Source organism: Megalops cyprinoides, chromosome 20 (genome assembly GCF_013368585.1).
Source record: "Megalops cyprinoides isolate fMegCyp1 chromosome 20, fMegCyp1.pri, whole genome shotgun sequence".
Taxonomy (NCBI): domain Eukaryota; kingdom Metazoa; phylum Chordata; class Actinopteri; order Elopiformes; family Megalopidae; genus Megalops; species Megalops cyprinoides.
The window spans coordinates 3,299,114-3,312,407 of record NC_050602.1 but is presented as its reverse complement, the minus strand read 5'-3'; positions in this window follow the sequence as shown (position 1 = coordinate 3,312,407).

Sequence of the window (13,294 nt, the reverse complement as noted above, 5' to 3'; positions counted from 1 at the left end):
TCGTCATTGCATAGATATGGAACACATATCACAAGAAAGAGCGGAGCCGGATCTTTGTAATGATGCTAGTCACATATTTGTACATACCGAAGTAATCACGTTATGAAGACAGATCAAACTAATGCAAAGTAATATCTTTACTAATTTCTTCACCCATTTTAACACTCCTGCTTCTCGGTTGAATAAGTCACGAAGTCCCTATCGCTTCACAACATGCCACATAAGTGTTGTCGAGTAACATACAATTATTTATTTACTTATTTACTATCCACCCGAAAAAACCTCCTGTATTTTGAAACCTAAATGTTGGCAGGTATGGGTAGATCTGATCTAAAATATAAAACTGAGACAAGTGGCAATGTCAATTGCAGTCACCTTAGCACAACTGGGATGTCATCTCATTTGCAGCAACAAAAAGGTAATACCCCAAGGAAAGGACAGCCCCTTGCATTTAAAATATACTGAGCAGGGTTCTGCAACTGGGCTACACCCAGAGAAAGTGTATGGCACATCAAATGTTCATATATCAGGCCAGTGAGCTCTACTTCCTTTGCTTGTGCCCACACGTCCAGCTATAAACTTTCACTGGGTTCATTCCAGGCCCGGCGCTATGGAGGTGCTTAGGGGTGCCTTGCACCCCCAGACGGACCTCATTGCACCCCAGTTGTCTCCTTATATCCCGATGTCTACATAGTAATTTTGACTTTTTGTGCACCCCCATGAATTGCAATTGCATTCTTCTGTATTTTCTCCTGGCGCTGAGCCTGGTTCAATCTCAAACGCTTATAGACTTTTTTCCAAAAAGTCTCACACTCCAACATGATATCAATGATAAATGATTTTTGTGAAGGCAAACATGCCATGGCCATCATTGAAGTGCAATGATTGAAGACTGAGTCCTTCAACACAGCAGGGGGCACAACTGTCACATTCACATCAGTTGAGCAGACAGTCACCTCTCGCTTGCTCCAGATCTGTCAAAAATGTCTGCCCAAAGTAACATTTGTAACTGTCAAAAAATGAGAACTGTTGCAAAAAAGGGACAAAGCACCATAATATCTATTCTCAAATATCCATTATTATGATTTTTGAAAGAATTAAAAGCACACCCTGTCCATGAATGCCAATACAGTTGGACCACAAAATATGTAAATTGGTATTAAAGGAAGGGGTATATAATTATAGTTATTACAGCTTTAAGACAAATTGCACAGGTCAGCTTTTGATTTGGGGTTTTTAGTGTTGTGATCCAAGTGTTTTGAATCCATCTGTCTGTGTCTTTGGGTTTGTAAGTGTATAAGTGCATGAGTATGTGTATGTGTTTTGGGAGGGGAAATATCTAGTGTGTGTATGTGTGCACTTGTCTGTATGTGTGCGTGTGTGTTTATCTGTGTCTGTGTGTACGTGTGTGCGCGTGAGTATGCGTATGCATGTGTGCGAGTGCTTTTGTGATTTAATGTATGTACATGTGTATGTGGGGGTGTGTTTGTTTTAGAATGCTGTGAATGAAAGCTGTATAACTGATCCTGGATGAGAAAGTGGATGTGTTTGCATATGACCTGATGGCAGCTCTGTCAGCACTTCATGTGTACATGGTAGTGACTGAGGAACACCCCATTGGCCTGGCTGGAATCTGTCTGTTACAGAAAGCACACAGCCAATCTCATAACTCCTTGACCTAGTTCAGAGAAACAGCAGACAGCATGCTCTATAGAAATGAAAGCTATGTTCCTGTGTCTGTTCCTGTACCGGTTTGGCTCTTTTGCCAAATGCACCCCTCAAAGCATCATCAATACAGATCAAACTACTAACTGCAACTAGCTGGCATTTCTAACCTGAAAGGTCGACCTGAAGTCCAGCTGACTGGGTGAAAAAATGAACAGTTTCTGTACAGTTAGACCAAAGAGAATGGCCCTGCAAAACCGACTGGCCTCTCTTTGTACGCCGTACTTTCCCAGCATACACCTGGTATATTGGACGTGGTAACCACTACCATGTGTCTGAGGATAGGATCTGGTCCGAGTTATATTTAATTTACTTCCCTTTGGCTTAAATTCACCCGGATGGCTGCGTTATTATTCCCTCACGTGAGAATGATGCTCTGTGAAGTTGGTCTAAATTGCCGTCATTTCCAATATTGCCGAAGAATGGCGAAGAGTTCGGAGGACGTGGCTTTGGGCGGACGCCGCGGCGCCATGGACTCGCGGGACAGGGTACAAACCCGCTGGCGTAAGAACAGCACTAGCGCCGCCATCTGGAGGACATTACCATAGTCCAAGCGCTCTCCTGTCTGATTGCTAACAGGACAGGAGAAGGGCCCGGCTCGAGACGCCTTAATCGACCCCAGTCGCAAGCAGTAAATTCGACAAGATCCACGTCTCCGAAAACAATTATGATTTTATGCGGCGCAATCACAGTTTGTGCAGAGTGGGAGATAATTAGAATCCCGTGGTAGAGTAAGCGCCAGATCACTACTCACGTACTAACAATATAATTTCATTAAATTTACTGACTTGGCATGTGACAGTGGAAGTTGACAGTGGCTTGTCTCCGGCATTTCCTGCTGTTACCCTTAAATCCTCACAAGCATGTAAGTGTCTAATCAGTTTTGCTACAGCTGTAGCGAGGGCAGGTCTGGTTTTGATATCTTTAACTCCTATGAAAATGCAAAACTGGGTAACATAAGATTGTCAAGGCTCAGGCAATGACTCAAACGCAGACCACCGGAGAGTCGAGTTACGGGTGGATTTATTGATATCACAGGCAGGATTGTAACGACAAGCAAGCAGGGTCAAAACCAGGGAGGCAGTCCGAGGGCAGTCCAGGTTCAGGGGGATCAGGAGCAGGCAGGGTCGAAACACAGGGAAGACAAAACAATCAGGCGATCAGAGCAGAGCGGCAGGCAGGAATCAGGTTGGCAACAATCAGGTCAAACACGGGAAAAACCGCACAGAAGAGAAATGGTGAGGACGAAACAGGTGAACACACGCTGCTACGAACTAGCAACTAGACAGGGACACACGGGAAGATAGAGGGCAGGGCTAATGAGGGAATGGGAAGCAGGTATGCAGGTAATCAGGCGGCGGGAGATCGGGCGGGGAGCGGGGCAGGGCTAGAACACAAGGAAAACAAAAGCACATGGACAAAAAAAAAAATAAAAACAAAAACACTACAGCTAAGAGGGCGGAGTACTGACAAAGATACAGAATGAAATATGGCATCTAAAATTTAAGAATAAATTTAAGAATAAATAAAGCTCAACTAACAGCCACACTCACACCTGTTCTTGAACAAGGCTAATTGGAAGACAGGTGGCGCTCGTTAACCAATAGCATGCATTCTCTCCCACATTTCTCACAGAGACAAGTTCAATATAGTTATACAGCTCGATAGCTTTATATCATTTCCTCCAGTTTTATGTAGTTCCAATGTATTTAATGGTATATGCCTAAAATTACACATATGTAGGTGACAAAAAATTCTATTTTACAATTTTTGACATATATGTAAAAGACTGCATTCATTTTTAATTTATGTTGTAATATTCCTGAGAGGGACAGTATCCGTTTGCACAAAAGTCAGTGTTGCAATGCACTGGATCAGCTGGGGATAATTAAAGACAAATAAATCCTTTTCAGGATTAGATGATGATTTTAATTCTGCAATTGGATTTTAGTAGGGTTAGAAGTCCATAAACCAAAGATATTATGGGGATATACAGTTGCCATCCAAGTTCCTTCGAAAAAGTTGAATGAAAATCACCAGGAAACATTAAAATGAGTTGATTTCATAAGACTTAGGCGTTCAGCCTGGACATTAAAACTAACTGCTGCCAGATGTCTGAGTGACAGGCTCCTTAATGCTATTTATATTGACTTTTCATTCATTTTAAAGACAGAAGAGCCATTTAATATATACTGCTCTTCTGTGCGCACCAACCATAAAGAGCTTTATCTGCGTTATTTCATAACTTGTTCAATTGCTTTGAAAATATGGTCCTTCAGAAGATTCATCTGACCAATTCTTCCCTCACCAGCTCTGTATAACATGAGTTTAGAAGGGAAGTCGTGTGAATTAGCATGGTTAAACTTGTCAGAGGGGCTGGATCTGCTCCAAATTAGATTGTTTAGCTAACGTACGTAGGGCAGCGGAGTGTTTTAGATCTCTCCCTGCTCCAGACACAGCTGATTCAAATTATCAACTCATTATGAACTCCTGAAGCTGCTTAATAACAAACTGATCATTTAAATCAGCTGTGTTGGAGCAGGGAGAGATCTAAAACATGCAGGACAAGGGGTCCTCCAGGAGAGGTTTAGGAAATGCTGATCAAATGAACCAGACACTTGGGGGGTGCTAAGGAGCACGAAGATGTAAGATGTGTTTTATGGTGGCTCCTCTTGAATGTGACTTTTTATAAAATATTTTTGCACTAAATCGCACTTTTGTGCCATATTAGGCTTTTGTATTGCTTGTGATTACGTTATTTTATCATGAAGCCTCGAAGTCTTCATGATCCTGAGCCAAAAATGCCTTCGGAGCTCGACCCCAACGAAACTATGCTACTGAGCATTAAACAGATTATGGATGACATGCGAGAGGACGTTATTGATAAGTTTGACTCCATAGTCTCAGAGGTGGTCAAAAGGGAGATAACCGCTGCCTTGGAGCAGCTTGAAACCAAACTTGTGTCGCACGGCGTGGCGATTGGAGACCATTGAACGGTGCGTTTAGTGACCATGATGGCCAAATAGCCGAACTTCTCAATGTCTCAGCACTGACCGCCACGATTGATTCCCTCTCAAAGAAATTTGAAGATTTAGAGGGTCACTCGAGATTGAACAACGTCCGTCTGGTGGGCATACCTGAGGGCTCGGAGGGCCCCCGACCTACTGAGTTTGTGGCTCAGTTTTTACAAGATCTACTCAAACTGGAGGATATACTACTCATAGACCGGGCCCATTGAACCCTGATCGCTAGACTGGAGGATGGGAAACCACCTCGCCCATTTCTTATCAGGATAAACTTATACCAAACACGGAACCAACCAGATCCTACGCTGGGCTAGAGAAGCATCTCTTTTGTCCTATAAGGGTAGGAGGATTTCTATTTTCCCTGATTTTACTCTGGCTGTGGCTAAAAACCGGGCTGCATTTGCTAATGAAGAAGGAACTTCACTCATGCCCAAATATTAAATTTGGCCTTATATTCCCGGCTACGTTACGGATTACCCTACCTGATGGGAAGGTCACAAGTTTGATGACCCAGCTATGATTCGCAGTTTGAGGAGAAAAACCTGAGAAAAGTTGTCCCTCAGGACTCTGTTTAGAGGTATGGCTAATGGACTAACTATTATTGTTAATAAGTCTTATATTTTTCACTCGCACTGCCCACCGAATGTTTTTATTGTTCAAAGAACTGAACCTAGGTTATGTTTAATTTGCTTTGTTTCTAAATGTAGTTCAGTGTTATTACCTGAATGCACCCTCTTGATTCACGTCTCTGTATTTACATTTATTTGTAATAACTACAGGTGCTTTGTTTGTTGGATAAGGTGGAAAGTGTAATAGTAGGCTACTTTTTTCGTGCTCTCTTGATGGGTCTAAGGAGGTTGAACAGAATACATCTAGCCTAATTATTTGTACGTTTACTACAGTGCCCTTTTTTCCTGTAATGTTCATTATCACATTCCCAGAGAACACAGAGAGTAGGTTAACAAGGTTTAAACCACTGTTAGAGGTGAGATGGTTTGTTCATATCGTGGGAGTGTTTGTGCGCATGCCGTTTGGGGGGGTGCTTCTGCCGGGGTGGGAGGTGTGTTGTTGTGTGATCTTGGGGGATTGGAGGGATTGTATGTTTGTAACTTTTTTTCCCTTCCCCCTTGCTCTGCTTTGCTTTGGTGGCCGCATTTTGTCAGATATGCTCATGTTGCACAATACTTTTAATACAGGAATATGACTCAGTCTAATGTATTTGGCCCTAATGGGGGAGACATTAAATTCACTAGTCTTAATTGCAAAGGTCTTAACCCGATAAAACACAGCAAGATATTTCATTATTTACGCCATTTGGAAGCGAATATAATTTATTTGCAAGAAACCCATCTCAAAGGATCAGACCAGTTAAAACTAAAAAAGGGTTGAGTGGGTCAGGTCTACTCCTCCTCTTTTTCTACTTCGAGGGGGGTGGCTATTCTATGACATAAATTGGTTCCTTTTGTTCATACAAAAATCGTTTCGGATCCTAACGGTAGATTTATTATAGTTACAGGACAGATTTACAATACCAATGTAATCTTGGCCAATGTCTACGCCCTGAACTGGGACAATGATACCTTTTTTTTAAACGCCTTTTTTCTATGTTTACAGACATGTCTTCACATTATTTAATTGCTAGTTGAACCCTCACTTGGACCGCTCCTCATCCACACCCTGTATGCCTTCAAAATCTGCTAAAATAATACGTCTTTATATAATAAGTCTTTTATGGAAGAGTTTGCTGTCTCCAACCCTTGGCACTTTCTTAATCCATTAAGAGTATTCATTTTTCTCACATGTTCATCACACCTCCACACGTATTGATTTGTTTTTAATTGATCATAGGCTCCTTTCTTTAATATCTGCGTGTAAATATGATGCAATTGTTATGTCTGACCATGCTTCAATTTCTATCAATGTCCATTTTCAATACTTGGTCAATGTGCGCACGCCTTGGCGTCTTAATACACATTTACTTTTAAAGGAGGATTTCGTTAATTTTGTCTAACAGCGAATCGACTTCTTTATAAGTTTGTCACTTCCCAATCTCCTGATGTATATAAAGAGCGTCTTTCTTTACAGACTGAATATGATGTTCTTATGTCATATCATGCCACTGAACCTTTGCTTCAATCTAGATCCAAATACTATGAACAGGGTGACAGGGCGAGTAGGCTACTGGCACACCAGCTACATTAAGTTTCTTCATCCCATCGTATCCCTCAGATTCAAATGAATTTAGGTACAACTGATCCTTTGAACATCAATGAGGCATTTAAAGAATTTTATGTTTCACTTTATTCATCTGAACAGTTTTCTAATTTTACTGATTTCAATCATTTCTTTGACAAAATTGAAATTCCCTCCATTGGACAGTCTGTTGTAGAGGAATTGGAGAAACCAGTCACAATCACAGAACTTACTGCAGCTGCAGTGTCACTACAAAGTAGTAAATCTCCTGGGCCGGATGGTTATCCATCCAAGTTTTATAAAAAAAAAAAAATTACATAAGCTAGCCCCCTTGTTGTTAGATCTGTTTAATGATTGTTTTAATTCAGGTTGTCTCTCCCAGACTTTAACTCAAGCCTCAATCTCCCTCCTTCTAAAAAAACGTAAAGATCCTTTAGCTTGTGCGTCATATCACCCAATAAGCCTGCTGAACATCGATCTCAAAATTGTGTCAAAGCTGTTGGCCCGTCACATGGAACCTATTCTGTCGTCCATTATTTTTCCTGATCAGACAGGATTTATTCGTAACAGGCATTCTTTCGTTAGCATTAAACACACACCTAATATTATCTATAATTCATTCATCAAGCATTTGACAGAGTGGAGTGGGACTTCCTTTTTTATACATTTTGGAAATTTGGTTTTGGGGAAAAATTTAAACACTGGATTAAATTGCTTTACTCCTCCCCACAAGCCTCTGTTAGGACAAATAACATAAATAAAAACACTTCGGTCTTTTGGTAGGTTATAAGTTGAATTTAAACAAAAGTGAGATATTCTCCATTAATAAAGCTGCTCAGACGTGTCCCTTACATAACTTCCTTTTTAAAACCGCTTGATATCTTGGAGTCCATATTACTCATAAATTTGCAAACCTTTATAAAGAAAACTTTGCCCCTTTACTGTCTCTGTCAGTACTCTGGCCCCCTAGTTGTTGTTTTGGTGTTCTCCCCATCTGTCATTGTGGTCCATGTGCTTTTTTTAATTGTTTTTCCTTGTGTTCCAACCCCGCCCCGCTTTCTGCCCTGACCCCACCCACCTAACTATCTCCTCACCTCCACCTGCCAGCCTGCCCACCTGCTTCCATCACCTCATCAGCCCAGCCCTATATCTACCCTGCTTGTCTCTGTCCTGTTGCCAGTTTGTTGCAGTGTTTTGTGCCTGTTTTGTTCCTGCTGTGGATTTGCCTTGTAGTTTTTCCCGTATCGACCTTGCCTGTGCCTTGACTTCATTCCTGCCTGCTGCCTTGCCCCAATTGCCTGATATGCCTGCCTATCTGGTTTCGACCCTGCCTGTTCCCATTTTCAATCCTGGTTTGCTGTCAGTCTACCTGCCTGGTTGTCGACACTGCCTGTTCTGTCATTTGCAATATTGTCCAGCGATTCTTAATAAAGCCGCCTGGAACCTGAAGCTCTCGTGGTCTGTGTCTGAGTCCGTGTCTGAGCCCTGACAGTCTAGGCTTCATGATGATTTTGAACGTTGGTCCTTAGTTAAGTTATCAACAGCTGCAAGAATCGGTGCGGTTATGATGATTAGCTGCATTTCAATGCATACCAATTTCTCTCTCAGACTTTCTTCCATAAAGTAGACAGTTTGGTTTTGGGATTTATTTAGACATAAGTCATTGGGTGGAATGTTTCTACCAACTTTTCGATTCTACTACTGGGCTGCAAACATCAGAGCCTTGAATTTTTGGCTCCAAGAAGAGAAAGATGATTCCCCTCTAGCCTGGCTGATCATGGAGGCAAATTTCACCAAACCAGTCACACTGAAATCCTTGCTGCACTCTCCTATTCACTGCTGCATTTCCCCCTAGACTAAAAATTCAATTGTGAAGTCCTCCCTCAAAATTTGTATTCAGTTTTGGCGCTATTTTGGTATGCAGTCCTTTTCCATTAAGGCCCCTTTAGTGGCTAGCCATGATTTTCCCCCCTTCTCTGATAGATAATGCCTTTGTAGCTTGGTCTAAATTAGGTATTGAAACTTTCAAAGACTTGTATGTAGATAACACATTTGCATCCTTTAAACAGCTTGTGGACAGGGCAAAACTGAGTAAGAAACACTTTTTCAGATATCTACAGGTCCGTAGCTTTGTCCGCAGGGTCTGTAGCACCCTGACCCTGGGAGATTGCGGGCTAAATCAGCTGATTGGTCATAATGTACTGAAGCCGATTGCCTCTCTGCTTTAACCTCATCTTAAAAAGAGGTGGATTATGAGTATTGGTCCTCTGACAGACACAAAAATGAGGATGAATCCTGACCCAGACATTTATTTTTCACCTTCTTCTTTATCAGATGTCCATTATGATAGCTTTCATTACCAAACATCCATTATCACAGCTCCCATTACCCAGCATCCAGTATCACAGCTGCCATTACCAAATAGCCATTTTCACAGTTTCCATTACCAAATATCAATAGGACTTTGCTTTATTAAATATTGAGTATTACGGTGTTCTTTATGAAATATCCATTATCTCTATTTTAGTTAATAACCATTATTATGACTTCAGTTATCAAAAGAGTTATCTTGACCTCTAGAACTAAATAGCCATTTTCACAGTTGGCTTTAATAAATGCACATTCTCACAACTTCCTCGGTAAAACAGGTAGCAATTACATGAGGACTAGATACTCCTTGACATTGTGATGGATCTGTGTGTTTGCACCTTTCTTCTTTTATTAGTCTTTCACAATAGTCACAATAAACAGACCTGATAATGATCACTGACTTTGGGGACAGAGTCATCAACAGATCACATTTACATTGAAGCAAATTGTTACTCGCTGAAATGCTCCACAGAGCTGTACAAGGCACAGGTAATGGTAATGAACATGCTGAGGGAACATTTATCCTGGGCATTTACTGTGGTTCTTGTATAATTACACGCGTTTTAGTTTTTTAGGAATGCGGTGATACAATTCTGAAATATAATTATGTGCTATGATGATGTTTTTCTGGCGGGTGCTACAGTATTCTGCACACCGCCAAATGTTTTATAGCCCTATGAAACGTAACTGTTCAACCATCAAAACCCTTGTAAAAGACCCACGGATTCCTGTTGAGAATTATATGTTGGAGAAGTATTGGTCGTTACAGCAAGCGTCCCCTCTGAAACAATGAAAAACGTCGAGTCCAATCAGGGCAGAGTAATAGTGCCTTTTCTAAATGCTTTTCCAATTATCGGCAGTGGAGCACTAATGGGAGCCAGATGGGTGGTTTTTATTATATATATATATATATATATATATATATATATATATATATATATATATATATACATGCATTTCAGTGCAAAGGGGGTCATAAAAAACATGGGGTCAAAGTTTTCCATAGCAACCAGTCCTCACTGATGGTAATCCATCGCGTGCGCACGAGAGAGGGCGGAGAATTGCCCTGTTTACGATGTCATTTTTAGGACGATTTGGATAGTAGACATAAGATTTTGGGACAGAAGTTGTCCTTTTTAAAGTGCACAGCAAATTGTGATGGCTAAAGTGCTAAAACATGTAAAAATATTGGTTCATCTGATGCATCTGAGCTTCTGTTTTCCATGAGATAGGGGACACCTGTGGGAATAGTTCTTTTATGAAGACAAATCAGTCACTAAAGGGGTTACACGGCACGTGTACCCTAGTTTCATACGGCAGTGACCTACCAGATTACACACCTACTGTTACCCATTAGTTGTACAGCAGCAAATACCGTTGTGCAGACAGAAGGATTTGTGTGTGAATGTTTAATAAGAAGTGTAAATGTGTAGGTGGAAGTGTAAATGCGAGGTGTTTTTGGATGTCACACTTCTAAAACCATCGTAGGATTTCTTTGTTTTACCTGAGTGTACAGGCTGATTGTACACTAAAAGTGACGCTGGCCTTTCTTGGGCTGAATACATCATCTTCATTCATTCGTCTTATAGTGAACTATACAAATGACAGAAACCAAGGTCTCCATGATGTGTTTTTGTGAAATCTGATGTGTGAGTCCTCTGGCATTGTTTGAATGCAATTCACCTCGCTTCCGTTTGAAATAACACCAGAACATCAGTGAATTTTGCATCAGTGAACATTATTAAATTTAAGTTGCTATGGATAAGAGTATCTACCAAATTAATCAATGTCAATACCGCGTTCTTCTGACCCACATGTTTAGAATATTGTATTGCATTTTTGCCGTTTAGTGTTAGACAAAACATCTAATCATATCTACCAACAGATGAAATTACCTATTGAAAATGCCATTTAAAAAAGGTTTATAAAATTTGTACAACAGCAGATCAAAGGCTATATAAGATACTTTATCATTAGCACAGTCAGAGATCTTTGCTTATATTGTCCTAGAAGTCCCCAGATGCTCAACAGTGTTATGTGTCATGGATGTAGACAAATGGGGCAAATGACTGCTTATCTCATTGCACAGAAGCATCTCAGCAGATGCCATTTCTTATTTACATTTATTCATTTACATTTCATTTACATGACAAAGCAAGAAACATCAGCACAGAGGAAACGCTGCTTTCATGCAGTCAGTAAGAGGATCATTATGAAGACATACTGTTCTAGTGGTAGCCACGTGTGCTTAACGTGGTGTTAATAATGGGGGCAGAAATCAAGTCATTTCTGACAAGTAAGTTCCTACCTTAGGCAGTTTAACATGTCTTTAATGAGCATCTTTAGAGATCTGAATTCTCCTCTGGGAAAAGATGGGTACAGTAACAGGTATCAGTTTTACTTTACAGTTATGAATGTCCCCTTTATCCTCAAAGGTTAAATTAGGTGACAACATCACAGTGCTCTCTTTCACCCTCCTCAACGGTCTGCTGAAATCCTAGCTGTCTGAGCAAAATAACAGCATAAAAACCTGCTTCACACATCATCTGTTGTCTATTGATCGCCATCTTGTGGACACACAAAGCACGACCACTTGAAAAACCCAACTGCACCTTAAAATGGCCGCTTATCTAGACCATGGGGCTGGATCACATATCCTACATGATCCTCACTGTAATTTCTGTGGTCAGGGTCTTTACATTTTATTAAAACATACATATATTCATTTGGATGTACTATAACAATAATAGTGGGATTGAGTGTGCTATAAAGAGCTGGGTAGGACTGCAGTGCGATCACCTTTTTGCCCTAAAGCACAGGGCCTCAAAGACTGCGGTCTTGCTCTGATTCATCCGGTGAGTCATCTAGTCTTTATTCCCAAATATGTTCTGCCAAAGTAAATTCCATTTCCTTTTTGCTTTAGGGAAAATGTGTGCTTTTTAAAATTTTAAACCTATTTTAATTGTGGAAAAATATTTAAATATCCATTTACTGTGCAGAGATTGTGTTTCTGTCAACAACAGTGACAACAGAGTCAGTTGGTCTGGCCCATGCGGCCATGGGAATGTGATACTGCAATTTAGACATACTGTAAAGCCAGTCGATTAAAGCCAGATTTACTTTACTGAAACATGCTACTGAAACTGATTCACATTTGCCCTACTCTTCCACAGTTTTGGCAGGAGGGTGTGTTGTATAACTTTAACATTTCATTTGTAACTGAAATCTGCATCTTTTCCAGATGTTTTCTTTTATCTGTAATTGATTAATCTGGTCTATGGAACAGTGAGGAACGCTGGAGCATCAAATGTAATTTTAGATTTAAAAAAAAATTAGTATTTCATGTGAGGGCTTCTAATGTGTCATTTCGATGACACATTTAAGAAATGCAATTCTCAAAAAAAGTCAGCTGAACACAAAATGATTGTTGATGCCTTACACTGTTGTCTGGGTCAGCGATACCCCTGAGGAAATCCAGTCAGGCCTCCCAAAATGAAAGCCTGTCAGGTGATGTAGGAGGTGTGGTGGGAGGTGACGTGCCTCATATGCTGCACGTTCCTGACATCATTTCCTGTCCAGGGAGGAAGCTGTCTGCCAGGCTAGCCTGATTGTCCTCCAGATTTAATTTATGTCTGTCTTTCATGCCCCCCCCCCCCCCCCCCCAGGGTGTGTAATGTACATGAGGGTAGGGGCTTATTGGGGTCAGTCATGTGCCTGATGATCTGCTGGAAGACCGCTACGCTCTTGCATGTGGAAGTCCGTTCGAGCATGTAGTGGGCCTGGGTATCAGACAAAACAACAGCACCTGCCTGTAGCTGAGCACATCCATAAAATGTGGGCTGACTTGAGTTCACTCATTTCCTCCACAACATGTGCTCACATAGAGAGTAGTTATAACAGCCAAAAAGCATCCTTTAAAAACCCCTGAGTGTTTGTTTGGACTGTGGCTGGGACTCACCTGTTCGCTTTCCTCCTTGCCC